Below are 27,283 nucleotides of genomic sequence, written 5' to 3'. Positions count from 1 at the left end.
AGATGATGATGATCACATATTGCAAAAACACAAACGGCAAATTCATTTAAATTGGTTCAGCTGTGAGGCGTGAAGAGGTAAAAGACAGGCAAAGAGAAAAAAAGACAGACAGACTAACCAATAGACAGATTAACCCTCGCATTTATAATATTAGTAGATAGGTAATATACTTACTATTAATTAATAAATCTGACTAAAACCAAGTACATCTGATGTACACTTTGAGCACTAGTTCTAGTCGGTTGATATGAAATTATCTCGTTATCGTATTTAAAACAAATCATCAATATACTCGTAAAGTCAATAATAAGTCATGTTTTTAAAAATATGTTCTTCCTTTCCTGCAAACGCTGTTTTGTATCTTTTATTTCTCCTTTGCCTTTCCCCGTTATTGACACGTCACCGTCAAAACAAATCAATAATCCAACACAAACCGCCGCACAACAAACAAACAAAACACAAACATTTCATCTCAGTTTAAAACTAGTTGCACAGTGCTCCATCCGCTCGGCGGCGGACAAAAAAAATAACGAAAAATTTCGAACTTCAGCGATAAATAAAAATATCACTCCGTGTTGAAACTACTTCATATTATTTCGTGTTTACTTCATAAGTGTTTTCAGATTTTCTCTTGCTCTCTTTGACAGTTTTTTCGCCCGCTTTTGCTAGTTTCTCTAATAAACTAGGTTCTTGAAGCGGAGGTGACTTCTGAGCAGATTTTAAAGGTACCCAGCAAGCTCGGTCGAATTTCAGCTTCCCATACAAACGGAGTTTCGTCCTCATAAAACTACATGGAGGATTGTAATCAAACTTTGCACATGACATTTTTTTTTTTTCTTTATTTAACGAGCTTAGTCTAAAAGACGATGCCGCTCAGTAGTACACATGAGGTGTATCTAGTACAGGACGATCGTGAGACCTGTTGTAATGTATGGATCAGAATGCTGGGCGACGAAAGAGACGGATGAAAGAAGAGTGCACGCAGCGGAAATGAGAATGTTGAGATGGATGTGTGGAGTGACGAGAAAGGATCGGATTAAGAATGAGTATATAAGGGGAAGTTTGAAAGTAGCACCGGTAGCGGAAAAGATAAGGAGTGGTAGGTTAGCGTGGTATGGGCATTTAATGAGGAGGGATGATTATAGGAAATAGAATGTTAGGAATGAATGTTGATGGACGGAGAGCGGATGGTAGACCCAAAAAACGATGGATGGATTGTGTGAAAGAGGATATGACATAGAAAGGAGTGAGTGCTGAGGTGACGAAAGATAGAGGAGAATGGAAGAGAAGAACATGTTGTGCCGACCCCACAGAACGTGGGATAAGGGCAGGAGGAAGAAGAGTTTATGAAACAAACGAAATAGAGCAAAAACAAATTTTGTATGAAAAATTTAAATCGCTTTATTTTTTTAACTATGGTATCTGAAGCTACAGAAACTAATTACAGTACTAGATATACCTTTTTTTTTGTAAGTACAAAGTAATCTAGCTAATCATTGTAAAATGGGAGCGTAACTACGTTTGTATGGAGAATCGAGCTTACTGCGAACTCTTAGGAAGTAATTTAAGTCAAGTCTTTTTATAGCTACATCTGTCCGAGGTAATATTCTAATTGAATTATTTGTGAAGCTTGGGAGTTTACGTTTATTTTACCGGTGTAATCATTTATTAGTTGTTTTTACGGAATATCTTTAGAGAGTACGGTAAATTTACCCCGTTATAAATACTTACAGTGTTTGATTTATTAGTTCTTATGATTAAGAGTAAAAAAAAAATTATTTAGCTAGGTGAGGGTTATTATTGAACGTCAATGACCTTTCATAAAATTACTTAATCAGTTTTTAAACAAAATCTATTTGTATTATATTTATGTATGATATAAATTATAGCGCGATTAGACGAAATTGGTATGATATTCATTATTCCGAAATTATCAAAAATCTTCTTTCAACAATTCTATTATTACGTCTTAAGCTTTTTTTTCAGATATCGTACGAAACAGCTACGTAGTCAGAACGTAAATACAGTGAAACCTTGATAACACGAAACTTGAAAAGGCAAAATCATTCTTAAAAAAACAAGCGCAATGCGCACACATTAAACTAAACTAGGTACCCATAAAAACGTCCCACACAACTTATTCCGTAAATACGGCAAAAGTGCCGGCGTTTCGACCAATGCGACATATTTAACATCTTTTCATGTCTACCAACGCAACGTAGATACCGAACACTAGATGGAGTATCTTACTCACCACTCATTCTTTTTTTAAGTACCACGACAGTAGCAAGCATATGGCCTGCCTGACGGTAAGCGGATACCATAAATTGTAGAATACAAATACCTTTATTCCAAAGATTTGATGTTTGTCAGGTTTAATTGTTGATAAAAGAACTATTGCGTAAAAGAAAAGTAATGATGTAGCGATAAGACCGCCTGTTGCTAGCTTTATTTTCTTTTGTTGTGCAATAAAGTGTAAATATTTACTTACTCACTTAATTATCAGTACATAATTTTACAACACTTACGTCCATGTGATGGTAGCGAAATGGCTTGGCCATATACGTTGGCAGGTAAGATAGATGCACCACTGCTCATGCACTGGAATGGACTGCATGTGGCAGCCACAGATGCTGAGAAGTGGTGCATCTAGATTGCCTAGTTATATATATATATATATTTTTGTACTTGTAGATATATTATTAGATTTATTATTATTATTTTGTATGTCACTAACCATAATTAATTTTAAGATTTGTTGTAAATATTAACAATTATGGATCTATTGTGGATTCGAATTAAATAAATAATTGAATTGAAAATTGAATTGATTGAAAATATATATTGAGTAAGGTGTAGAGTTTGTGAAATTAAAGCTTGTAGAGATAGGGCGTGTAGAGTTAGAAGCTTGGCTCTCTAGGCTTTTTGACATTCGAGCGATGGTCTCGTTTTGGCAACATTTTGCATGTTGGCTTTTTTGGTGGGATATGTTTTACAGTTGCGAGATCTACTGGAAGAGGTTCCATGTTACCAACATTCCGCTCCAATACGTACGTCTTTGCATTGCTATACGTTGTCCGGCTGGCGCGCGGGACCACTGTGCGCTGCATTTTTACACGAGGTACAGAACCACTGTGCATTTTTGGAATTAAATGGAAGGTATCTTTATAAATTTTATAGTCAAATTCTTCATAACTAATCTTTACAATTGTGATGATGAGAAATAAAAACAATTTGAAGAGTCATAATTATTGAAAACAGGTGACGTTGAGGTTCATCTAATAACGTTTTCATCACACTTGCTCGAAAATGATCCTATTTCATGCAGGCACATTGAAGGACAAAGGCACGTATTGTTCCTGCGGGATCTATGGATTGCGAAAAAAAAAATTATAACTCCCGAGGGAGTTATACTTTTTTTTTTATTGTGTCACTATATACGAACCAAGTAGGTATAAATGACTTCTACTTTTAAAATACTGTCTTTTATAATTTATTGTTTATCTTTAAAAATATTTAATTTATTGTTTATATTTAAAAATATTTAATTTATTGTTTATCTTTAAAAATATTTAATTTATTGTTTATCTTTAAAAATATTTAATTTATTGTTTATCTTTAAAAATATTTAATTTCATTAATTTAGTAGCCGTTTAAAATATTTTTACCGAATTTCAATCGTGGCTGAATGCCGGATAGGTCTGTGCCTTCGATGCCTAACCTGTCAAATAATGTCACCTATTTAAGAATTATATCGCTTAAAATTAAAAATTTTCTTCGAAAATGTGATGAAAAACATTGTGTGTAACTCCGGGGTAAAGAATATTGCATACTCGAGTCTTATAATCGTGATATAATCAAGCTTTTCAATCTCGTACCTTACTTAGGCAACTCCGCATGCTTAGTTGTATTAAATACTAAGATAAGATAAGATAAGATAATCATTTATTTCATTTCAATCTTAGTTGGTAAATACACAGTGGTCGAGTCCTCCTATTAGGTATGGTATGAAGTACCTGTGTCTATACTATCTCAGTTGTTTGCAGTTCCTAATTATATTCTCTTCTTGCCCCATTTTTATTACTTCTCTAGTTCTCTGTTACGCCCCGTGGTTGACTGGTAGAAACCTTTAGGTATAAATACCGCCATTTTTAAATAAAAAATAGTTAAAATAAATAAATTATGAAATGTTTTCATCTCACGGGGGTCATAAAATTAAAAAGGCCATTGAAATAATTCGCGTGGCGCTGGCAGGAGCAGTTGGCGGCTGGCACGCTGCTATCTCGTTGGCAACTGCTTCATGCTGTCGCTACGGTGGTGTTGCAGTTTAAATAACTATACTAGGGACTGATTTAGTATACAGCGTGTATTTATAATACACCCTCAAATGACAGGAGACGAAGGACTAGTGCTATTAAACGATTTTGAAATGTGTTTTTTTTTATGTAGTCTTAATTTAGGTAATTTGTACGTGATTTAGTTAATTATACACAATTACTTTTATGATAAACCAAAAAAAAATAGCATACCACCAGATCCACAGCGCAGGTTTTGTCACATTACAGAAAGCTCATCCACATCAGGTTAGTTAATTAATTAATTGGTTTAGTTAATTGTAGTAATAATAACTTTATCTACTTCTTATTTAACATATAATAAAAAACCGGACAAGTGCAAGTTGGCCTCCTCGCCCACCGAGGGTTCCGTACTTTTTAGTATTTGTTGTTCTAGCGGCTGACAGACAGACAGACGGACGGATGGACGGACGGACAGACGGACGGACGGCGGACGAACGGACAGCGGAGTCTTAGTGATTGGGTCCCATTTTATCCTTTGGGTACAGAACCCTAAAAGTGTTACCGAATCGTTCATTAGATAAAGGTGACGGTCAACTGCAGTTATTGCTGTATCTGTAATTTTCTCCGATAAAATGAGTGGCCAAATGAACGTTTTAATTGCGTCATAATAAACCGGGTGTGGCCTGTAACACGAACAAAAACCGACCGACCAACATTTGTTTAGCGACCTTTAAAAATTATTTGTGTTTTGATTTTTAGTAAACTTTAAAGTTTATTCTAAAACCCAATGTATAGCGTTATATATTGTTATATAATTTTGTTGTTTAAGGCGTGACAAGCAACTTCAATTAAAATAATAATTATTTATTCATTTATTCACTCCTTAAAATAAATAAATAGCAAACATTGAATATAATATTTAATTTGTAAGAAAAATAGGAAGTTATTGATCAAAAGTGTCACCGTTTGAGGAGTACAATCTATGTTTTAATTATTTGCTCGTGTTACACACCCCACCCGGTATAGAACAGTTGCATTTGAGTCTGGCCTAGACGTAGTTTATTCAATTTCATATAAACAAGTTCTTATTCTTCCACGTTTTCTATTCACGGAGTATTGGAATAGTTTTTTTGTTGCAAAGTTGCAAGTTGTGGCAGCTCGCAGTCCGGATTATCCGGGAAATATTTTCAATATCCGCATTTGTACGCAGTGTTGACAGCGACAGTAGGCTTGCCAACATACAACATTGTATGTATAATTTAAACAACGTGATCGGTGTCAGCAAGGAACTCTTGCAATAACGTCCGATGCGTTTGTTTCGCATGGGAATGGGGAGTTATCTAGTCGCTGCATATATTCGGGTCTGCTGTTCCTCTGCCATTTGAACGACGTGACCGGTGTTAGCGAGAAACTCTTGCAATAACTCCCGATGCGTTTGTTTCGCATGGGAATGGGGAGTTATCTAGTCACTGCGTATATTTGGGTACTGTCCCTGTACCATTTGAACAGCGTGACCGGTGTTAGTGAAGAACTCTTACAATAACGCCCGATGCCTTTTTTTCGCATGGAATGGGGAGTTATCTAGTCACTGCGTATATTTGGGTACTGTCCCTGTACCATTTGAACAGCGTGACCGGTGTTAGTGAGGAACTCTTACAATAACGCCCGATGCGTTTGTTTCGCATGGGAATGGGGAGTTATCTAGTCACTGCGTATATTTGGGTACTGTTCCTGACCATTTGAACGACGTGACCGGTGTTAGCGAGAAACTCTTGCAATAACTCCCGATGCGTTTGTTTCGCATGGGAATGGGGAGTTATCTAGTCACTGCGTATATTTGGGTACTGTTCCTGTACCATTTGAACAGCGTGACCGGTGTTAGTGAAGAACTCTTACAATAACGCCCGATGGCTTTTTTTCGCATGGGAATGGGGAGTTATCTAGTCACTGCGTATATTTGGGTACTGTCCCTGTACCATTTGAACAGCGTGACCGGTGTTAGTGAGGAACTCTTACAATAACGCCCGATGCGTTTGTTTCGTATGGGAATGGGGAGTTATCTAGTCGCTGCGTATAATCGGGTCTACTGTTTCTGTGCCATTTGAACGACGTGACCGGTGTTAGCGAGGAACTCTTGCAATAACGTCCGATGCGTTTGTTTTGCATGGGAATCGGGAGTCATCTAGTCGCTGCGTATATTTGGGTACTGTTCCTGTACCATTTGAACAGCGTGACCGGTGTTAGCGAGGAACTCTTGCAATAACGTCCGATGCGTTTGTTTCGCATGGAAATGAGGAAATATCTGCGACTGCAAGTCGCTGCACATTCAGGTCTGCTGTGCCTGTGCCATTTGAACAACGTGACCAGTGTCAGCGGGAAGCTCTTGCAATAATGCGTAATGCGTGTGTTTTGCATGGAAATGAGATGTTATCTGCGACTGCCAGTGTATAATCGGGCCTACTGTTCCTGTGTCATTTGAACGACGTGACCGGTGTCAGCGAGGAACTCTTGCAATAAAGCCCGATGCGTTTGTTTCCCATGGAAATGAGGAGTTATCTGCGACTGTAACTCTAGCGACAAAAGGCATTCGCGCCATAAATTTCCTGTTTTAAAAGGGGTGATAAAGGGTACTTTCAATCCATCATCATTATCATTCCAAATAGACGAAGTTTCGGGCAGAAGCATCGGTATATATCTGTTTTTAAGTCTTTGTAGTCAGACCTACCGCATACTTATTTCAAAAATGGTCGACCGAGAAATGCTTACTTGGCAGTGCACAGTTCCATCCAAATTTCCTTGCCAAAACCACTAGCATCAATCCGAAGCCGGACCCGCTCATAATGAAACCGTCCGAACTATCTCTGAACACAACAGTCTCATCAGTTGCGGTCGAGCCGACGAGATTACTCTCGTCTGTTCAAGACCCGTAATCTGGTAGCCAGTGGTTATAAGTTCGTTTAGGAACATGTAACAAATTAAGTTAAATGTTTTTAAAACGTCAAAATCTGTAATATTTCCTATTTTAAATTATAAAGTAACTCTCTCAGTCCGTATGTTACCTTTTCTTGACTAAGCCACTGGACCGATTTAGATGAAACGGTAGTTAATCGACCACCGGCGCCATGACACCGCCCATCAACTACGACTGACAAAGCCGTCCTCGAAACGTCGGAGATAAATTTAAAATTTAATACACGATTAAGTCTCGTTTCTATAAGTTAATAATGTGTAAAAATCATAAAAGTTTAAATAGGCGATTTAGATTAGTTTTGGTATCGAGATAGTTTGAAGCCCCCGGGAAGGACATTGGATAGTTTCTAACAATCATTATCATCACTTCACGTAGATGAAGTTACAGCCAGAAGATATAAAAAGATCATGGTACTATAAATTTAAGCACGACATAAAAAAATGAGGCACCTTAGATATCTTGCTCGCGCGCAACATTCACTATCCATGCGACGTACCTATCTAAATTAAAGTAGAAAGCTGATTTTTTGTAAAAATAAGTAATTTTCTTGTTGTTGCTAAAATAAGATAAAGTTACAAAAACACAAATGAAGAATAATGTTTATGCTCTTTATCATCACTATAGATTCATGAATATTTATTACTTCATGTTTAGTTTAACTTTTTTCGCAAAACCGCTAGATTTTGTAACAAACATTATTAGTCCTTAAATAAAAACAAAAAAGAAAATAGATCAGTTCATATGTAAAAAAGTTACATGTATTGCTTTTGAGAGTATAACGAGCGTCCAAACTATCTCTTAAAGCTACAGACTCATCTGTTGTGGTCAAGCCTCACCGCGGGGAGATTATGCTCGTCAATTTTAGCTCCGTGGCCACTGGGCTCAGACAATATTTGCAGCAAATTTGGAGCTATATATATATGTAGTATTATCTGTCACTAGAAAGACTAGATATGAGATATAAGCCCTACTCATTATACTCATTATATACCGCGACCCATGAATAGATTTGCATGACAAATTAGCATTACGAGCGCATTTCCGTAGTGTTTAAAGGTGTTTTACCCTCGTGGGCGTCAGCTGCCGCTCCGTTGGTAGGTTGAGGAACAGCAGCCACCCCAAACACGTAAAAAAGTATTCATCGCTTCCCGATTGCAACTTTGTCAGTCTATATATTATGATGAAAAGTTATCAACGAAATTTGCGCTCGGCTTGAGGTATATTATACAAAATAGTTGTATAGAACATTTATTTACTTACATAGGGTTTGACATGAGGTTTTACAAGGGTCGACAATATCAGGTTTTTCAAGCTCTTGCTTCGCAGATGTCCATAGACTGCGATAACTACTAACTTTGGTCCCATAGTAAAAGACAGAATTCCTACCTACTAAATTTATCACCTTTTAAACAGCTTTCCTAATATTTTTTCGCTTACCGTTTTTCCTCATTTTACACACTAAACCAGACAGCAGACTTTACCCCAAGAATACAATGAGTGCAAGTTGTACAGGGACGCAAATAAAATGATTAGTTACGCGTTTTATTCGTTAAATTAACATTTCCATCGCATGCATGGTGGCTGGGTGCCCATGGTTCATCTTACCTTCTAGCCGCCCATATATCAAAACCTGCCAAGACAAAATCATTTTTGATTTAACAAAATATTCAAAATAAATTAGAAAACGGAAAGTTCGACTAGAAGTTATAGGTACATTTGAAAATAAAGCAATAGGTGTTTCAGTACAACGGCTAAATGTGCCGGGAGCCATAACGTTCATTGTTGTTATTTCATTGAATATTCACTGATACATGCACTTGATTTACTATTGATGGACCGTATTACGTTGTCATAAGGTTCAAGAATGATGTGACTCAGAGTAATATGGATTGGCATAATTGGTATAAACGTAACTTGTCATTTCGGATAAAATTTTACAGTCAATGAATTAAACTAGAAATTAATGCAATAGGTAGACATACATGACCATTAGCAGCTTACAAAGCGTCGGTATGCAATCTTAGGATGACTTCTAATTAAATCTCAAAATAAGATAATTATATGTAAGGACTCTCGAATAACGCATTTTTTTAAATTCCAGTGGAATAACCGAAGAGTATTAAATTATAGAAAAAAACACTACTGAAAAATAAGGCCAAATTATACCAAAACAAACGAGCAAAACACCGTATACGTGGGATCAGTGAAACTATTTACTATATTGTTAAAGGGTATAATTAATTTGCTTGTTTAACTAACTTGTTTTCACCCGGGCCTATTTGTTAGGCCCTTTTGCGGTGTGTAATAAGATTTGGGTTACGGGATTAGTTTATGTAGTTTGTAAACAAATATGTTCATTGATGGGAATGTTTTTTTATTGTATATATCATTTTACTTAACATATTATAATACTAGTCGATTTCATGAAGCCAAGCCTTCAATTAGTCCGTAACCTTCCATACAGTCCTCAGTTAACACATTCACCGCTGAGCTACGTCGTAGCTGATAACATGGATTTTCCGGTATGTAGCGGAAATGCTTCGTAGAGGCAAAACGTGAACGTGTCGTGATTAGCGCTGAATTGGTTAAACGGTTAGGGTCCAATTTTTGTTTTCGCAATTTAGGGGTTGGTCCCATAGTGAAAGTTGCTTAGTATGACCTGTACATTGACATCGCCAAATACTGCCGGTAATTAAAACATCCTGTATAATCAAAGTATTCTTGAAATTGTAATAAATCGTAACGTGAAAAAGTACAGTACTTTTATTTAAATACCTAAACCGGAGTCGGATACGTCCTTAAACTACGTCCAAAAGAGAGCTATGGGCATTGTGAATGTCATCTCGCTTTGTGTGGTAGGGCACAGCACAGCGAATGTCATTCCAGATCTAGAGCAGAGCCTAACTGGGGAAGTACCTCCACCTTACAGAACCTCAGCCAAATAACACTAGATCCTACTCATAGTGTTGTTTTCCTAACAGTGAGTAAGGTTGCCGGAGCTTAGTGGTGGTGGGAGGGGGGGGGGGGGTAGGGTCAGCAACGCGCATGTAACTCCTCTGGAGTTGCAAGCGTACATAGGCTACGGAGACTACCATCAGGCGGGTCGTATGCTTGTTTGCCACCGACGTAGAATATAAAAAAAAGATACCGATAATAGCTTCTGCCCGCGACTTCAACGTAGTTGTACGGAGCGGGTGAATGGGTAAGGCACTTTCGCCCGCAACGAGTTCACCGCGCGAGTGCGCAACGATCTCGCCGCAAGCACTCAACGATTTCGCCGCAGACGCGCAACGGTTTTCAGAGAGTCCCAGTACCTTAGTTAGCAGCGAAATCATGGCGCGCTCGCGGAGAAACCGTTGCGCACTCGCGGCGAACTCCTTGCGCGTTTGTGGCGAACTTGGTGCGCGCTCGCCTCGCTTTCTACTCGCTCGCAAATCGCCAGTGCGATAGAGCCACGGGCGTGCGCCCGCACCGTGCACCCGCGCCAGCTAGCGGACACACTTCTTACTACCTCATTTCAACGCGAATTACTGAAAATCAGCGCTGCGCGGTCAATTTGTAATGAAATGGCTGACGCAGCGTATGCTGAGCCCGTTCCTTTTGCCGCGTATGCCAATTTTTTTTTAAGCTAAACATTGTATTTTGTGTCGCAATAAATGGTTTCTTATTCTTATTTCCCACCAAAACTATTCCCATGTTTTATCTTTAACAGTAGGGCTAATATCGCTTGCCATCATGCCTGTCACGTTCTAACAAGTAAGTGCGAAAGTGACGCATGTTATGACAGGTGATAAAAATACGACCATGATACCGCTGCAGGTGCGCCAACCACCTAATAGGAAATGCAAAGTAGTTTATTCACTCAGTTTTTCAATTAATTTTTCGTCGTCCCGTTCCCGCTTCCATTAAGCTTTCCTTTGCTTTTATTAAAAATATCATGTTATGGTTTTCATCATACCAGTTATGTCGTAGTTCGTATAAAATACGAAATTAATTTGCATAAGCGGGTTCACGTACATTTATGTTAATGTTTTCGCACGGGCTCGGGAGTAAATTAAAATATAAATTTTATATTAAGTTAGTGAGTATTTTTTAAGATGGATTGATGCTGTTTTTGTTGATTATACTCTAAAAGTAATCTCTTGTAAATAGTAGACTTGATGAGAAATAATAATTACGTTAAGCACTCAGGACGAACTAGAATAACTAAAATTAAGATAAAATGCCTAAATTATTTAGATTAAACTTTTAATGAAATCAGGACTTGAATTACGCTGACTTCTTATTACAGACATCTTAAGGTACAATTTAAAATAAACAGTTAAAGAGAAAAATAAGATATGAAATGACGCTGAGTATGAAATGTTCAAATAAGTTTCAAAACGTAAAGGATAATTCGTAAACTAAAAGTCTTCTTCTTCTTCTTCTTCACGTGCCATCTCCGTCCAGGAGGTTGGCGACCATATGTCTATATGTCTCTCTATGTTCAGTCATGCGAATTAGTCTATCTATGCTCTTCACTTTTAACCAGTCTCTTATATTTTTAGTCCATGATGTGCGCCTTCTACCACGACCACGCTTGCCTTCAATTTTTCCTTCAATTATTAATTTCAGTAGGTTGTATTTATTGTTTCTATATATATGTCCAAAATACGCTGCTTTTCTTTTCTTAATTGTTGATACAACCTCTAGATCTTTTTTCATGATTTCCAAAACTCTGATATTAGTTATCCTATCAGTCCATTTTATTTTGAGCATCCTTCGATAAATCCACATTTCAAAAGCCCTTAGCTTGTTGATTAAATTCTTTTTCAAGGTCCAGCTTTCGGAACTTTAAAAGTCTTAATACATCCACAGACAATATTGTAGAGAATTTTATGTAAAATATACTTCTTGTATAGACATCTTTATTCTAGCTTTCAGTTTGATGAAAATTTATAATAACTTAAAATAACAATAACTTCTAGGCTAATTTTATTTATTCTTATAAACTAACAGTCTTCTAAAGCAACAGTCTTCTCAAGGTGTTGGCCGAGCGCCTCGACTACCCGGTTATAAAGTTTTGGGTGAAGGTGGCAATTGGGAGAGCGAAATAGTGTATGGCAACCTGCGCCCCTCCTCTCCACATAATTATCTTAGTTTTTAGTTATAAGTTCTTATTTATATTTTTCTCTTAGTACCTAATTAACATAGTTTTAAGTTTATACAGATAGATTTTAATATCCAAAAACAAAGAAATAAACATACATAATAAAATAAAACTTACTAACAACTTAAACTAAAGAAAAAAAATTTGGCCCAAATCGCCGTCAATGGGCAAGGTGCCTAGAAGGCTGGCCGTATTTCCCCGCTGTATGGCGATACTTATACTAACAGTCGTTATGGATCAGTGATCTGAAATAAACGGTTTTTATTTATTTATTTAAACCTATAAGCTGTATGTATGCCAAGTTCCGTCCTTTCTGCTGGATGGAACTACAGTTGAGTTGAGGCTAAGAAGCCGCACTAATACCGAATATGCCCGTAAACGGATCCCCACTATTTATTTTATATCCTTTATTTAGATACTACCGGTTCTTGTCTGATTTAATTTATTGTCTTTTAATTATTTATATAAGAATTCAAGCCTTGGAGACCCTCTATATCTCTAAGGATAATTTAATATATATTTTTTAAATTTTATCTCTGACACCTAGAGACTTATACGTCTCTAAAGAATTTTAGTATTTGTTGGTTTTATTTTTTTATCATAGTTTTTTTTTGTGTAATTTGACATTTAGAGACAGTATACATCTCTAATTAGTATATATTATTTAATCCATTCCATATTTATAATTGTTTTTTATAATTTTTATTGTTTGTAAAAATATACATGTAAAAGTGCCCCTGTGGCCTATTTGCTGAATAAATGTTTGATATTTGATACATATTCCCACACTTATAATATCAAACTCTGCTCCAATATATAAAACAACCATCTCGTTACCGTTCGATTTCCAGAACCTTCAGTTTTAAACATCCTTCGATACGTGACATTTCCTCGCTAGCGATCACGTACGGTACCATGCATGCTTATGTGCTAAATAAATAACTTTAAAACCATAAAGACATAAGTCACATACAATGTATACTGAGTTAGAACGTTTTGCTTTAATGGCTAAGCAACTGGTGCAGAATGGCGTAAGTTGCTGGGTATGAGAGCGAAGTTCGTATCTTTTAGTTTCAACTGTACGGTGCAGGTGAATATAATCTCGTGTAATATAATAAGATAATAACAAACGATTTGAACTTCAACGTTTGTTCACGGGATTCTTCAGAACTGTGTATGAGTGTCAGGTTATGTATAGATGTTATAGAGTTATATTTCGACGACCGGTTTAGCCTAGTGGGTAGTGACCCTGCCTACGAAGCCGATGGTCCCGGGTTCAAATCCTGGTAAGGGCATTTATTCGTGTGATGAGCATGGATATTTGTTCCTGAGTCATGGGTGTTTTCTATGTATTTAAGTATTTATAAATATTTATATATTATATATATCGTTGTCCAAGTACCCTCAACACAAGCCTTATTGAGCTTAATGTGGGACTTAGTCAATTTGTGTAATAATGTCGTATAATAATATTTATTTTATTTATATATAAGTACATATACAGACGAAACGGGTGTATTTTTTACGCGCCCTGTATACCGGCTCTAGTCTAGCCTATTGTTGCAATTTTGAACAATAAAAATAGGCCATTTAAGTGACGTTATTGGTTTAGTTTAAGATTCTAAACAAAGTGAACTCTTTACGTTGCTCGTTAGTGAAAACATAGAGCTTTATTCCCAAAGAATAACAACAATTCTGCCGTTGAAATATATATTGACTCATCTTTTCCCTACCATGTTCGTCTGCCTGTTTGTCGGTCTATCTGTATGTCTGCCAGTCTGTCCGTCTGCCGATTACCTCAATGAATGACCATTAGTTATATTTTTTTATTGGAGAAAGGCAAGCATTTGACCACAATTTCACCTGTTGGCTGATGGCTGAAGGATTGCTAAAAAGATGCAATTTGGCAAGGATATTTGTATTTGTATACTACACACCATTACAATATTCAGCTTCGAACCTCCGTGATATTTTCTACCACTTACAGAAATGACACCCGTAGCGTACACTTTAATGACGGCGTAAATATGGCAATCTCCTGCGTCATATCCGGGTATGTTGCCGGTTATAATGCCAAGGATTGCCCGGGTCGTAAAATATATTTAGTGACGAGAAGATAGTGGTAATATAACACTATCTTTTATAACACAGCTTTAGTCTAAATCAGCTTTCCAAAATTAATTAAAACTTGACGACCGGTATGGCCTAGAGGGTACTGAGCCTGCTTGAAGCCGATGGTCCCGGGTTCAAATCCTGAAAAGGGCATTTATTTGTGTGTTAAGCACGGATATTTCTTCCTGAGTCATGGGTGTTTTCTATGTATTTAAGTATTTATATATTATATATGTCGTTGTCTAAGTACCTACAACACAAGCCTTATTGAGCTTACTGTGGGACTTGATCAATTTGTGTACTAATGTATATACCTATAATATTTTATTTTTTATAAAAATCAAGTTCATAATACTTACAATACATTTTATTGCACACTTCAATAAAAGAAAACTTTACTTTCTGTAATGCCATCTTCTTAAAATCTAAGAAAACCACATAATTATGTAAGTGGTGTACAGTCAGCGTCAAATACTTTGTAGCAGTCAAAGTGGCCAAATAGTTCGGTACACCATACTAAATATATGGTGTACCGAACTATTTGGCTACTTTGGTTGCTACAAATTATTTGACGCTGACTGTACTTTTAGGCTGATGAATTTTAATTTAAACACTTATCTTCTATAATTCTGCACATCTAATAATCATTTCTATTTATTGATAAACAGTTCATAATAAATTTTAATTCTACACCAGACTTTGGCAAAAAAAATAAGTTTAGCTTACAGGTTAAAAGTTCAACAAAGAACATAATATATTACTAGAGTTAAAGGTCAATACGCTATGATAACTACAAAGCATTAACAACATTAAGGCAATCCGGCTGTGGAATGATCTTCCTCTCTCTATGAGACAAGCCCAGAACAAATTCTCCTTCAAGCGCATGTTGCGCAAGCATCTGTTTGACAAGGTTCAAAGGTCGTCCTCATGATGTTTCACAATGGGTATATATTTATATATGTATGTATTTATATTTATGTATCATATTATTTATGTACGTATAATTTTATATAATTTTGTGATTTTTTTTTGTCACTTTACTCTGTATTCTGACCCTGCACCAATTAGGATCTTTCAGTTTGGCTCATGGTTGACTGGTAGAGAATGCCTTCTGGCATTAAGTCCGCCATTTGTACTCTTCATGTATTGTGCAATAAAGTTTAATTAAATGAATAAATAAATAAATAAATGCTAACATGTCACTGAAGAGTCAATATTTATATTTACAAAATCCATCTAATACCGTGCATTAATTGTATAACATGGATAACATCATTAATTGTATCAAAGACGGTTATTTGATATGGATTACCCGGGTTATCCGGGTACACATACCATGTAACCAAGCGATATCCGTTTATCAATAGTTGGTCTAATAAGGGTGGTGTTATATGTCGTGTCTGATCGCATTACGTGTGGTGCAAGTATTAAAGGTGTAAAACATTGTTGTAGCATATATTGAAATAATTATTATTTAAATTCATTATACCTTTATGATATAATAATTAAAATATGAGAAGATTTTTACAAATAATCATTCCTGTTATTTTTACCTTTTACTACACTATTGTAGTAAACTACCTATACTCTGTCTATACAGAGTATAGGTATTTTATAAGCAAGTCAAATTCAGTTTTTTTTTTTTATGTTTCCGTACTGTTGGAGTGAGATCTACAGAATCATTTGTATAAACTTATTAAAATACTCACTAGACCATGGTTCTTTGTTCATTGTCATTACTTAAGTAATGTTTTTTTCTGTTTCAGGTACGAACGTAAAATTTAAAACGAAAAACGAAGTAAATACTGTTCAAACTGAAAGCTAACAAATAGGGTCAAGTAAGAATTTCAAATCTACACACTGATTGAAACTTTCACGATTTTAACACATTATTAAATTATATAACGGGAGTTAATCACGTATTATGTTGTAAGTTTACCTCCGACGTTGACACAACAACGCTGTCCTCGAAACTACGAAGGTAAATTTGAAACATAATATGCGATTAAGTCCCGTTCTATAATTTAATATCAAATCTAGTCTTTTTAGCCGTCGTAGTCTAAAAAGTGCTGAAACCCAATTTCGTAACCAATGAAACCCTTTTACTCATTACACAACGAACCATTCCGCCGCAACTGACACCCAACCCTATCCTGCAACAAATACGCTCTCATTATAAAGCCGCGGTCACACCGCCGATTACAAGGGTCCCAGCATTTACCCCGTAGTTGATAGTTAATTCCGCCCAAATTGGATTAACCGGCTACTATGTTAATTTTTAACCGGGTTCTTTAATTGATATAGTTGCCAGCTAGTAATTTAAACTCTTGCAATGTAGAAACTTTTCAATTATAATAAGATTAATAAGTCTAGTCGAATTAGGGTTGTCTATGGCAAATTTTCAGCGCAAACTGTTAACGTTTTATGTCTGTTTTTTCCTGTTGCTGTTGTAAATTTCTCTAACCCAAGATAAAATTAAATAATCGGACAGACAGACGGACATGACGAATCTATAAGGGTTCCGTTTTTTGCCATTTGGCTATGGAACCCTAAAAAATTGATGAGAGATTGAAATTTATCTTAAATTTTTTGCTTGACAAAACTTTTTTAACATAAAATCCTAATTTTGATATAGTTCGTGTCATCCACGATGACGCACAGATTTGTCATATCTAACCTTTAATAATATGACATTTTACGCGTCAAGGCAAGTGTCTTCGTGAATAAAAAAATCTATGGGCACCCTATTATACCCATTAGAACGTGACGAACATAGATTGTCTCTTCGTTATCAACGTTCTTCTAACCAACATTTATATCATTATTTTTATCGTTACGTAACAATTGAAGAACCTCATTAGGGAATCATTAAAACCGGGGTCTTATCGAGTGCTTTTGACGTGAAAAATCTTTTTGTATATTTTGTTCACAGATCATCGTTTTTCCTATTCAATGCTATAATATTATAATTTATGTGTTTATGGACTACTATTTAAATAACTACTTTTAATTTAATTCTTATACCGATTTCTTTGCAGATGTTTTTTAAGTAAAAGTTGTTTCCATATGTGTGAATTTTATGATAGATTAGAAAAATTACAACATTTTTATGACAAATATATTGCGCCCAAGTACTTTCTAGCTCACTAGGCAATTCTATAAAATGAACGTGAAACGTGTCCATCGCAAAACGTCGATTTTTATCCAAACACGAACCGTCAATAATTCGGCTCACTGCAGCGATTCAATATTAGTACAAGTTAACGAGTTGCCCCACCGTTCAACCTGAAATAAGCCTTAATAGCGTAGACCTAAGGTCAAAATTAGCTTGCCTTGGCGACTAATTATTTTGTTTAAATATTTGCCAATTACCGTCGAGTAGGATTTGTTTAACGTCGCGAGTTTACCAAGTTAAGTCTGCTTTTATATTATATAGACTCTGGTACTAACTAGGTGCATTGCAAAGTTGGTCAAACAGCACAGGGGTGAGATTTAGTAGAAATTGTAGATAAAATAATACTTTTGTTTGATTCGTAGCTGCATTTTGGTGCAATAGAGCGTCTATAAACGAAAGTTAACGAACTGTGATTTTTGCTTGTGTAAGATAATTTTCCTTGTTATAAATAATATTTTCATTTTATTCATGTAGTCTCTTATCTCGTTAACGATTATTTTAGTCTCAGCGAGTTCGTCAACAGCTTGATTATTGCATACTTCATGTGAATAATCCATGCATGAGACGCGATGAAAATTGGTACAATATTTAAAGGATTTTCTAAATATTAACTCAATCGGCCTTTTACAACGTTTGTCTTTAACATCATAAACCTATCAGTTTCTGAGGATACTATCCTATCATCTATCATAGATGTGGCCATTAAATAATCTTAATAAAAAAAATAGTAATAGAGAAATATGGTTCAAAACATTCTAGAAAATTTATAACTGTGAGAAATGAACAATGGGTCTACTGCCTGAATAAAGGAACATTAATTCATTCATAACGGGTTATTTTATTTAATTATATAAAAAAAATCACACGAAAATCATTGCATTGGAAAGCAAAATGCCAATTTAAACTTAAATGTTGACATCAAAATGATGTCAGTTTATCCACATTTACGGACAAAAATGAGCGAAATGTACAAGCGAACGTTAAAGTCAGACCAAGACAAGTCTGCAACGATTTCGATAGCTCACGCAGTGCAAGTGTTATTTTAAACGTCAAACTTTTATGAAATTATGACGTATAAATAACACTTGAACTGCATGTGCTGTATATATTTTGGTCTAACTCGAACTAAATGACATCAAGATACCTACCCATCATTTTGATGTCTAAGTGTACGTTCAAATTGGCCTTAGGGATCAAGTACTTGGGGGCAAAGTCAGAGCACAAAACTAGTTGAAACATAGTTAACAAAAACTGAATTGCAGAGCTTAGCGGAATGCAAACCTAACCCGTATAATCCACCGCCAACAGGTGTAATAACTGGGTTACCCGGGTTTTCAGCGGCTTAGCCGGGTATAACACTAGTGGCGAACGGTTGAGTTATGAACTAATTGTTTGGAATAGAATTGAAATGAATTATTATTATTCGTAAACACAAACCAAATTAAAAAACATAAAAGTAAAATGTTCAAAAAAGAAAATGCCAGATGCCAAGAAATGACCTCATCTCAGCAATTTCATGGCGATGTCCAGCGAAATTTGCCCTCAACTGTGGCTTTTTGTAAAATAAAACGAAATAAATATAATCACGCCATTTTGCCTCTTCAAAGCATTTCCATTACATACCAGGTTATCCATGCTACCGGCTACGACGTAACGCTACGACCATAGCTTAGCGGTAAATGTCTTATGATTAAGACACGTTTAAGATCTTGGAAAGATCTTAAAAAAAATATATATATATATTATAGGACATTATTACACAAATTGACTAAGTCCCACAGTAAGCTCAATAAGGCTTGTGTTGAGGGTACTTAGACAACGATATATATAATATATAAATATTTATAAATACTTAAATACATAGAAAACACCCATGACTCAGGAACAAATATCCATGCTCGTCACACGAATAAATGCCCTTACCAGGATTTGAACCCGGGACCATCAGCTTCGTAGGCAGGGTCACTACCCACTAGGCCAAACCGGTCGTCGTCTTAAAAAGATCGATAACTAAACGACATGTCAAAATTGACGTTTATTTCGATTCCGCTGTGATCCCAATAAGATCTATCTACGATATTACTAACGTCAAAGTGACACTGGTTGCCCGAATCGAGCTGCTACTGTCAATTATACGACATTCAAACGATAACTAAATCATAACTTATAGTTATCGTATCTGATCTTCGAATCGGGCCGTAATAACGAGTTTACAACGAGTAACGCCGTAGTTGTAGCGCATGTAGCTCACGCTACGGAATCCCGTAGCACGTGTTTTGGTCGGGGCTCAACTTGGGAAGATGTGCCAGATACGAAACTATGTTGTCGGGTTTTAAACTTTTCTAGAGTTCTTTAACCAAGATTTTTTTAACCTTTATTTTAATTTAAGCATTTTAAATTTGATGAGAACATTTTCATATTTTTACGCCATCATATAATATGTGTGGTTTTTATATGACATAGGGCAGTAAAGTAAGAAATATCTCGGATCACATAGAATGACAAACATACTATCTCCTGCTCCCTCATTTTCTGGTCAAGGTCTTTATATTATTTTTCTGTTTGATGGAGCCGGAAAGCTTAACTTTAAGCGTAACTTTGTTTAGCACAGTGTGCCGAAAGTTGACGCTTTCTACACAGAGAACAGAAAAGAAAATACCATACTCTTTATTGCCCACCATGAGACATAAACATAAACAAAAATAATTGAATAGAGGTAACAACAGGCGGTCTTGTCGCGTAACAGCGATGTCTTCCAGACGAGATCCCATACAAGGTTCATAAGTTCGCCTTGGTTACATTTAATTTACTTTGTAACTGTGTTTCTTATGTTTCTTTTTATGAACATACATACATACAACCTTTATTATTTTTATTATTAAAAATAACATAAAATAATTTGTATACAATAAAAACAACGTATCAATCTATTATAAAATCAATTACAGTTGAAAAGCACAAATTAACTTTCGAATGAGCCAGTATCGAATAAAACTGAAAACCGAACCTCAAAAGTTGGACATTTGGGAGCGGCACGTAGTTGAGTGAACGAATGAATGGTGAATGGTTTTCATTCGTTCAGTTTTTTGTTATTTTTGTTCGCCGTTCGGAATTTTATTCCTAAATGTTTGACTAGTGCTTATGTGAGGTTACGTACGTACTCGACGTTTGTAAAATCTATGTTGAATTATTGATGATCTGGTTTGAGAAGAAAAGGATATAGCTCCACAAATTATAACTGATTATATTCCAAAATTTGAATGTTCTCTGTCACAAAAATAAAACAAATTGCTCTTGGTCAAATTAAGACTGAAATTTAGGACAGTTTAAACCCTAAATTATCCGATTTTTTAGGTTAGATGCAAATTAGATCCCATCCTCGCCGCCAGATTATTATATATGTAACTGCAAATGTATACTGCAAGTGGTCAGGTGATGCTTGAGGACGTCTTTATGGCGCAATTGACCACTTGCGGTATACCGAGTGATTCCTGGGAGAAACTTGCGATGCGTAGAACGGAATGGCGCGCAAATTTTCATAAAAAAGTGGAGCAATACAAGCAGTGGTGCTTGGAAGACCTGGATGCCAAGCGCCATCTACGTAAGACGCGACCGAGGCCCTCGTATACCTATACCTACAACCCAGCTGGCCAGCTTCATTGCGCACCATGTGATCGCATTTTCTAAACCAAATTTGGCTTTGCAAGTCATATTAGAGCGTTCCATGTTTCCGAATAAAAACAGTTGAAGGAGTCGCCGTCGTCAGATACGGCGAGGAGGAATTATTATATATGTAACTAGAAGATATTGGAAGGGTCTTTCAGGTATATCCAGGAGCAGAAATGAAACACCGAGCTAGCTCAATCGTGTGTAGTTTAGCCACCCTCCAGTCAGCGCATGTAAACTCAGGCCTACCCTTATATTACATATATGACACTTTTTAGTTAAAATTAGTGATGAAACGAATACAAATACCAATATGCGTATTCACTAAATATGAGCGTTTTTACGAATGTTAGTATTCTTAGTTTATTTACTTAAATGATATTAAATGTCCATACACGACATATTTTTATGTGTGTTGCCGCTTTATTACCTACTTACGAATCCTATATATACTTCTGCGTTTTATTACACTAAGTACACTATTTTATTCACAATGAAATGAAATGAAAATGAATGAAAAATCTCTATTTTCAGGTAACTATTGGTCCATAGCTGAAAGCTAGCATACATGGTACCTATAAAATATATCTTAAAAACTAAAAACACACACTATGACGGCGATGCCTGCGATGGATTTCGCTGTGTCAGGGGGCTGTGTGAGGGATAATTAAGAATTTGATTTCATTTATTAGATGCAAAAACAAAAACAGTAAATATTTATAGTTCATGCACAGAGTTCGACACTATATAACTTGCATTTTCAAACTAACTTTCGAATCAAACCTCCCCCAAACCATCAAAGTTAAATGATGGATCGAGCATTATTATCCCCCAACTAATAAATTTTAACTTCATCCCTATATATTCAATTTTATTATGATATCTCGGATATGTTCGCCCCCGCTTAACTTATGGGTTCATAGTTTGGGGTAAAACAGATTTCATGTTTTTGATAATGATATGATGGAGTGGAACTAGTGAAAAAGTTGTACTGTATCTGTTAAATCGAAGGGTTGAATAGAGTTAAAATGATACAGCTCAAATTCCAAAACATGCGTCTTGTTCATGACAGTATGTACAACATCTTCTTCCTCCTGCCCTTATCCCACGTTATGTGGGGTCGGCACAACACGTTCTTCTCTTCCATTCTCCTCTATCTTTCGTCACCTCAGCACTCACTCCTTTCTTTCTCATATCCTCTTTCACACAATCCATCCATCGTTTTTTGGGTCTACCATCCGCTCTCCGTCCATCAACATTCATTCCTAACATTCTTTTTCCTATATGGCACAGTATGTACAACATAAAATAATTAAAGAGAATAAGATAAATGTTGAGATTTCTCAGTTATCTAATTGTCTTAAACAAAGGCTAAGGTAGGTATTTTTGCCGTCTTGGTTTACTTTTTGACAGCATATGTCTTTGGCGACCGGTTTGGCCTAGTGGGTAGTGACCCTGCCTACGAAGCCGATGGTCCCGGGTTCAAATCCTGGTAAGGGCATTTATTCGTGTGATGAGCATGGATATTTGTTCCTGAGTCATGGGTGTTTTCTATGTATTTAAGTATTTATAAATATTTATATATTATATATATCGTTGTCTAAGTACCCTCAACACAAGCCTTATTGAGCTTACTGTGGGACTTAGTCAATTTGTGTAATAATGTCCTATAATATTTATTTATTTATTATTTATTTATGTCTTAATATTCGTCCATAAAGCATTCACCACACTAAGTAGGAAGAGAGTTACAAAACATTACTGACAAAACTAAGAGTTATTGCCATATTATAAGAAGTAGTCCACCTCAGCAAAACAGCCGCAAATCGCTTTACCAAGTTCCACCATAACTAAGTTTTTCGGTCACTTGGAGTACCTACCAACAAATTAGGAGGGATAAATCTGGGGCAGTAGTTTTGTGACTTTTGCGTGGTCATATTTTGTTGTATACCGTTCGACGGGAATTTGTATTACAGGCCAATTCGAGTTTTAGTTATTCGATCTGTTTCCGATATGATAGGGATCGGTCAGTGTCAAAAGTGACGGTTGGAAGGAATCGTTCGAATTCAAACCGATCGTTAGATCATTAATTCAAAAACTGACAATTCCTACTTAACTAGAAGCACTTCCTGCCGTAGCAACGGTAAGCAAGATGCTTTGGTAAGCATTGTAGTAACGTGTTTCTAAAGTTTTGAATCTACTTTCGGGCAACACCAGCTTTCGACAGGACCTGGTCGGAAGGAAGGAGCCCTAGCGATATCTTACCGTACAAATCGTTCTGCCAATTTTTAGTGGGAGGGGGGGAGGACGTACACACAGTCGAACTTCTCACACACTACATACAAAATCCAATCTGTTTTGACAACACAAATACTTAGAAAATGACACACGTCAAAGACAAATCTTGCACACCTCAATCTCTTTTTGTGTAGGGACAAGTCGGGTGACTTTCTGCGTACACGAACCGCGCTATGTCCAGTTGGGCATATTATTATGCTTCGACACAGGGGAAATAGTGCAAATGCCGACTCCTTTCCCGGTGTTGCTCGAAGGAAACTCACCCAGACTACGAAATTACTCCAAACCACCTCATAACACCCAAAAATTAAAGAACTTTATTATTACTAAAATTAAATTAAAAGAAAAACTCAAACAAACGCTGCAACTTCCGTCTCCTTTCTGTTTATTTCTCACTTCCTTCCGGCGAATTGTCCTTACAGCTAACTAGTTTGGGCCAGTAAAATCCGGATATAACCGGTTACAACCGGCGGAAGTAATAAAAACTTTGCGGGCCTGCTTACGGTAATGGCTATTAGTTCCTTTACTGTTGCGCGTACATAAGGACAATGTAGACTTTGGTTTGTAGAAAAATGTTGCTCGGTCAATAGTCAACTATCTTTTTACAAACTTTGATTAAGCTGCAGTAGCTCAGTTGGTTACAAGCCGCTTTTTACCAACATTATATTTATAAAAGTTCGCAAAGTTGAGACTTACCCAAAGCGGTGAAGTCTAAATTTTCTGTAAAAGCTTGTCGGCGTATCAGCTGGATAGAAAATATTTTACTAAAAAAATCAAAATTATATTTGTATTGCGTTTTAGTCTACATTGCCCCAAAATTCGTAGCAGAAGGGCATTTAACTGCGTTTTAAGCAATATTGCGTAGGAAAAACTTAGTCTCTTACTGTATTTGAAAATTTTGACTTTTATGTTCAAAGTGTCCAAATTGAAAACCGATTGCATGCAATGATGTATCTGAGTGTACTGATTATATATCAACGAAAAGACCAAAAATCCAAAAATTGACAGTTGCTATGGTTTAGGGTCTGCCCGGCAGCACAAGTTAAAACGCCTACGAATACAAATATGAAATACAAAAGAGCATACTCATCTCAAGGCCGGCAACGCACTTTCATCTCATCTGGTGCTGCCAAGTCGATGGGCAAAAGTAATATTGCTTACCATAAAAAACGTCATTTAGTGTCGCATAAAAAAATAGTACATACAGCAACGGATAAGCAAAAAAAGACATACCAGCACAATAGGGACAATAGGGTGTAAGTCCAATAGGACATAAACCTATTTGTCAACTCGTTTGCCTCCTATAACCATGCAAAAACCCTTTCAAAGACAAAGTTTCAATTACATGAGCTAATATAATCGAAACACGATCTTGTTCGAGTAATTGGAAATATCCTTTGTCGTTACTATTTTAAAGGCTCTAGGAAATGGGTGTTATCGACGTGATGGAATGATGGTGGCCATTGTTGGGCCAATGTTGGGCGAGGTAGGGCCAATATTGTAAACTCGGCGTTTAAAGTGTTAATGAAATTGCAGATGGAATTAAAATTGGAAAGGAATTAGTTTTTTGAACCAGAGTTCCTAGCAAAATGATATCATCAGTAAAGGTGTAATAAAATGAATGCATTGAAGGAACGAAGGCAGTTTTTTTGTCATTAACCGAGACAAAAAATAATTTTGTCTAATCGAAATTTGATGTCTTCAAGAAGAACACATTTTAGTTGTTGTCTTTCAGATATTTGTGACAGACAGACATATTAATATTGTTTTAAGAGATTAACTGTCATCACTAAAGTCGTTAAAGAGGATTGACTCATGCAAAACAAACCAAAAACCACTTTAATGAACACCTCAAAAATTATAACATATGAAAATACAGGATACAATTAAACATAGTTAAAAACGGGTGATCATATGCCTAATAAGCGGTCTTATGGTTTTCTGTTCTCTACCTCCATCAACTCTTGGCCAAACATTGGCCCAACAAGTTGAAGCACTAATGGATATTTGTGTCCCCTCGGTCTTTTTGGGGGGACGCTGGGACATTTTTGTTTGTATTGGCGATTTTTGGCACTAATAGCATTGGGTCGTCTGTCCCTTGCGATAGGCACCGGTTCCCATTGCTTTGGAGTCGAGTCACAGGGTGGACACGCCGTAGTGCGGAAACCCTCCCTAATGAGGCATATATATTCTGATTATAATACAGTGGAACCTCGATAGGACGAAATCCTCTTTACAATAAATAAAATGTAATTTTCTACCCTTCAAAGCCCTAAACCGCCATAACTCGAAATATTTAACCTCATTAAGACGAAGTAACCCATGATTCCTTTCACGACTATCCAGTACAATTTTTACCTCTGTAACTCGAAAAATTAAACTAACCTCTACAACTTGAAAACACTGGCGTATTGTTTTCTCGCGGTATAGATAAAGATTTAGAGTATCTTGAATTTATGTATTAACACACCTCTGTAACTTAGAAAAGACAATAAGACTGTACTTAATACGTTAGTGTTAACCCTACTAATTTTACATGCGTTTTACCTTGAAAGCTCTTTAAGACTAACAACATCTAATAAACCTCACTAAGCCGATTCCCTCTATCCTCCTGAGTCCCAGAGGCCTTTATAAAGGACAAATTTCAAAATATTAATAACTAAACAAGACATGGTTCCAGGAGGCTATAAGAAGAAACCTCGTTAACACGAATTTTTTGGCGTTTCAAATAAAACCGCAGGGCAGCTTGTGGCGAGCTGTTGGGGAGTAACGACCCCACGGACCCGAGTACTCCCGAGAGTCGGTCAGGGTCTCCGTCTCCGGCGTGTCTTCGTTGGTCGGAGTAGACTCCAAGGGGACCCGCAACAGGACTCTCAGCTCTGGCTTGCCTTCATTGGCCGTCCAGAGAGGAGCCGTTAGAGCTAAATGCTCCAGGGGTGGAAGTGAAAACTTGCATAAGACGCGAGTTGGCACAGTGGCTGTTACCAGCCACTGGGTAGAAAGCGGCGTACACCTCTCGACACCCCTGAGCCACTCACACCGGTGTTGCTCCTGGTCGTCATCACGTCGGCATTTTCAGGGGCCCATCTAGTGGGCGGCGAGTCACCGCCTGCCTCAACAACTAGTGAAAACATTGTTATGGCAGGTGTCCGGACCTCTTTGCAATAACCCAGTCTCATTGTCCTCCCAAACTTCAATCCATAGACCGTTATACTGTTCATTTTACTACAATAGTCCCAATGCCTGTTGCGACCAGTTCATGGGTGTCTATTGTTGCGCCCGTGAACGGGTTCCAGCAGGCGTTCTTCATGACATTAAAGCTCTCCAAGAGGCCTCTACGTGTTGGATCTATATCCCCACGCAAGCCTATCAAAAGACCGGGATTTATAGGCCCGTGAAATCCAAGGAGATACAATAATAATGACATTAATAAGATTTGGAGGTGTAAAGGCTCTCCAAGTGTCAAAGAATAAAAAAATAAAAACAAATAGAACTGACAAAGTGTATAATCTTACATACATTAAGGGAGTGTGTATTTATACTTAATACCTTGACTGTGCCTGGATTCATAGGATTTTTAAATTTCGTATTTATTTAAAATATATAGGTATATA

General features: G+C 36.6%; 1 protein-coding gene across 1 annotated transcript in view; it reads left to right on the top strand.

The window, feature by feature from the left end:
- The window catches only part of LOC133526197 (uncharacterized), a 714,530-nt gene that overhangs the window by 375,908 nt on the left and 311,339 nt on the right, over positions 1-27,283 (top strand). The gene's annotated exons all lie outside the window — the stretch shown is intronic.

This window comes from Cydia pomonella, chromosome 16, assembly GCF_033807575.1.
Source record: "Cydia pomonella isolate Wapato2018A chromosome 16, ilCydPomo1, whole genome shotgun sequence".
Taxonomy (NCBI): domain Eukaryota; kingdom Metazoa; phylum Arthropoda; class Insecta; order Lepidoptera; family Tortricidae; genus Cydia; species Cydia pomonella.
This window is presented reverse-complemented; position numbering and strand designations above follow the sequence as displayed.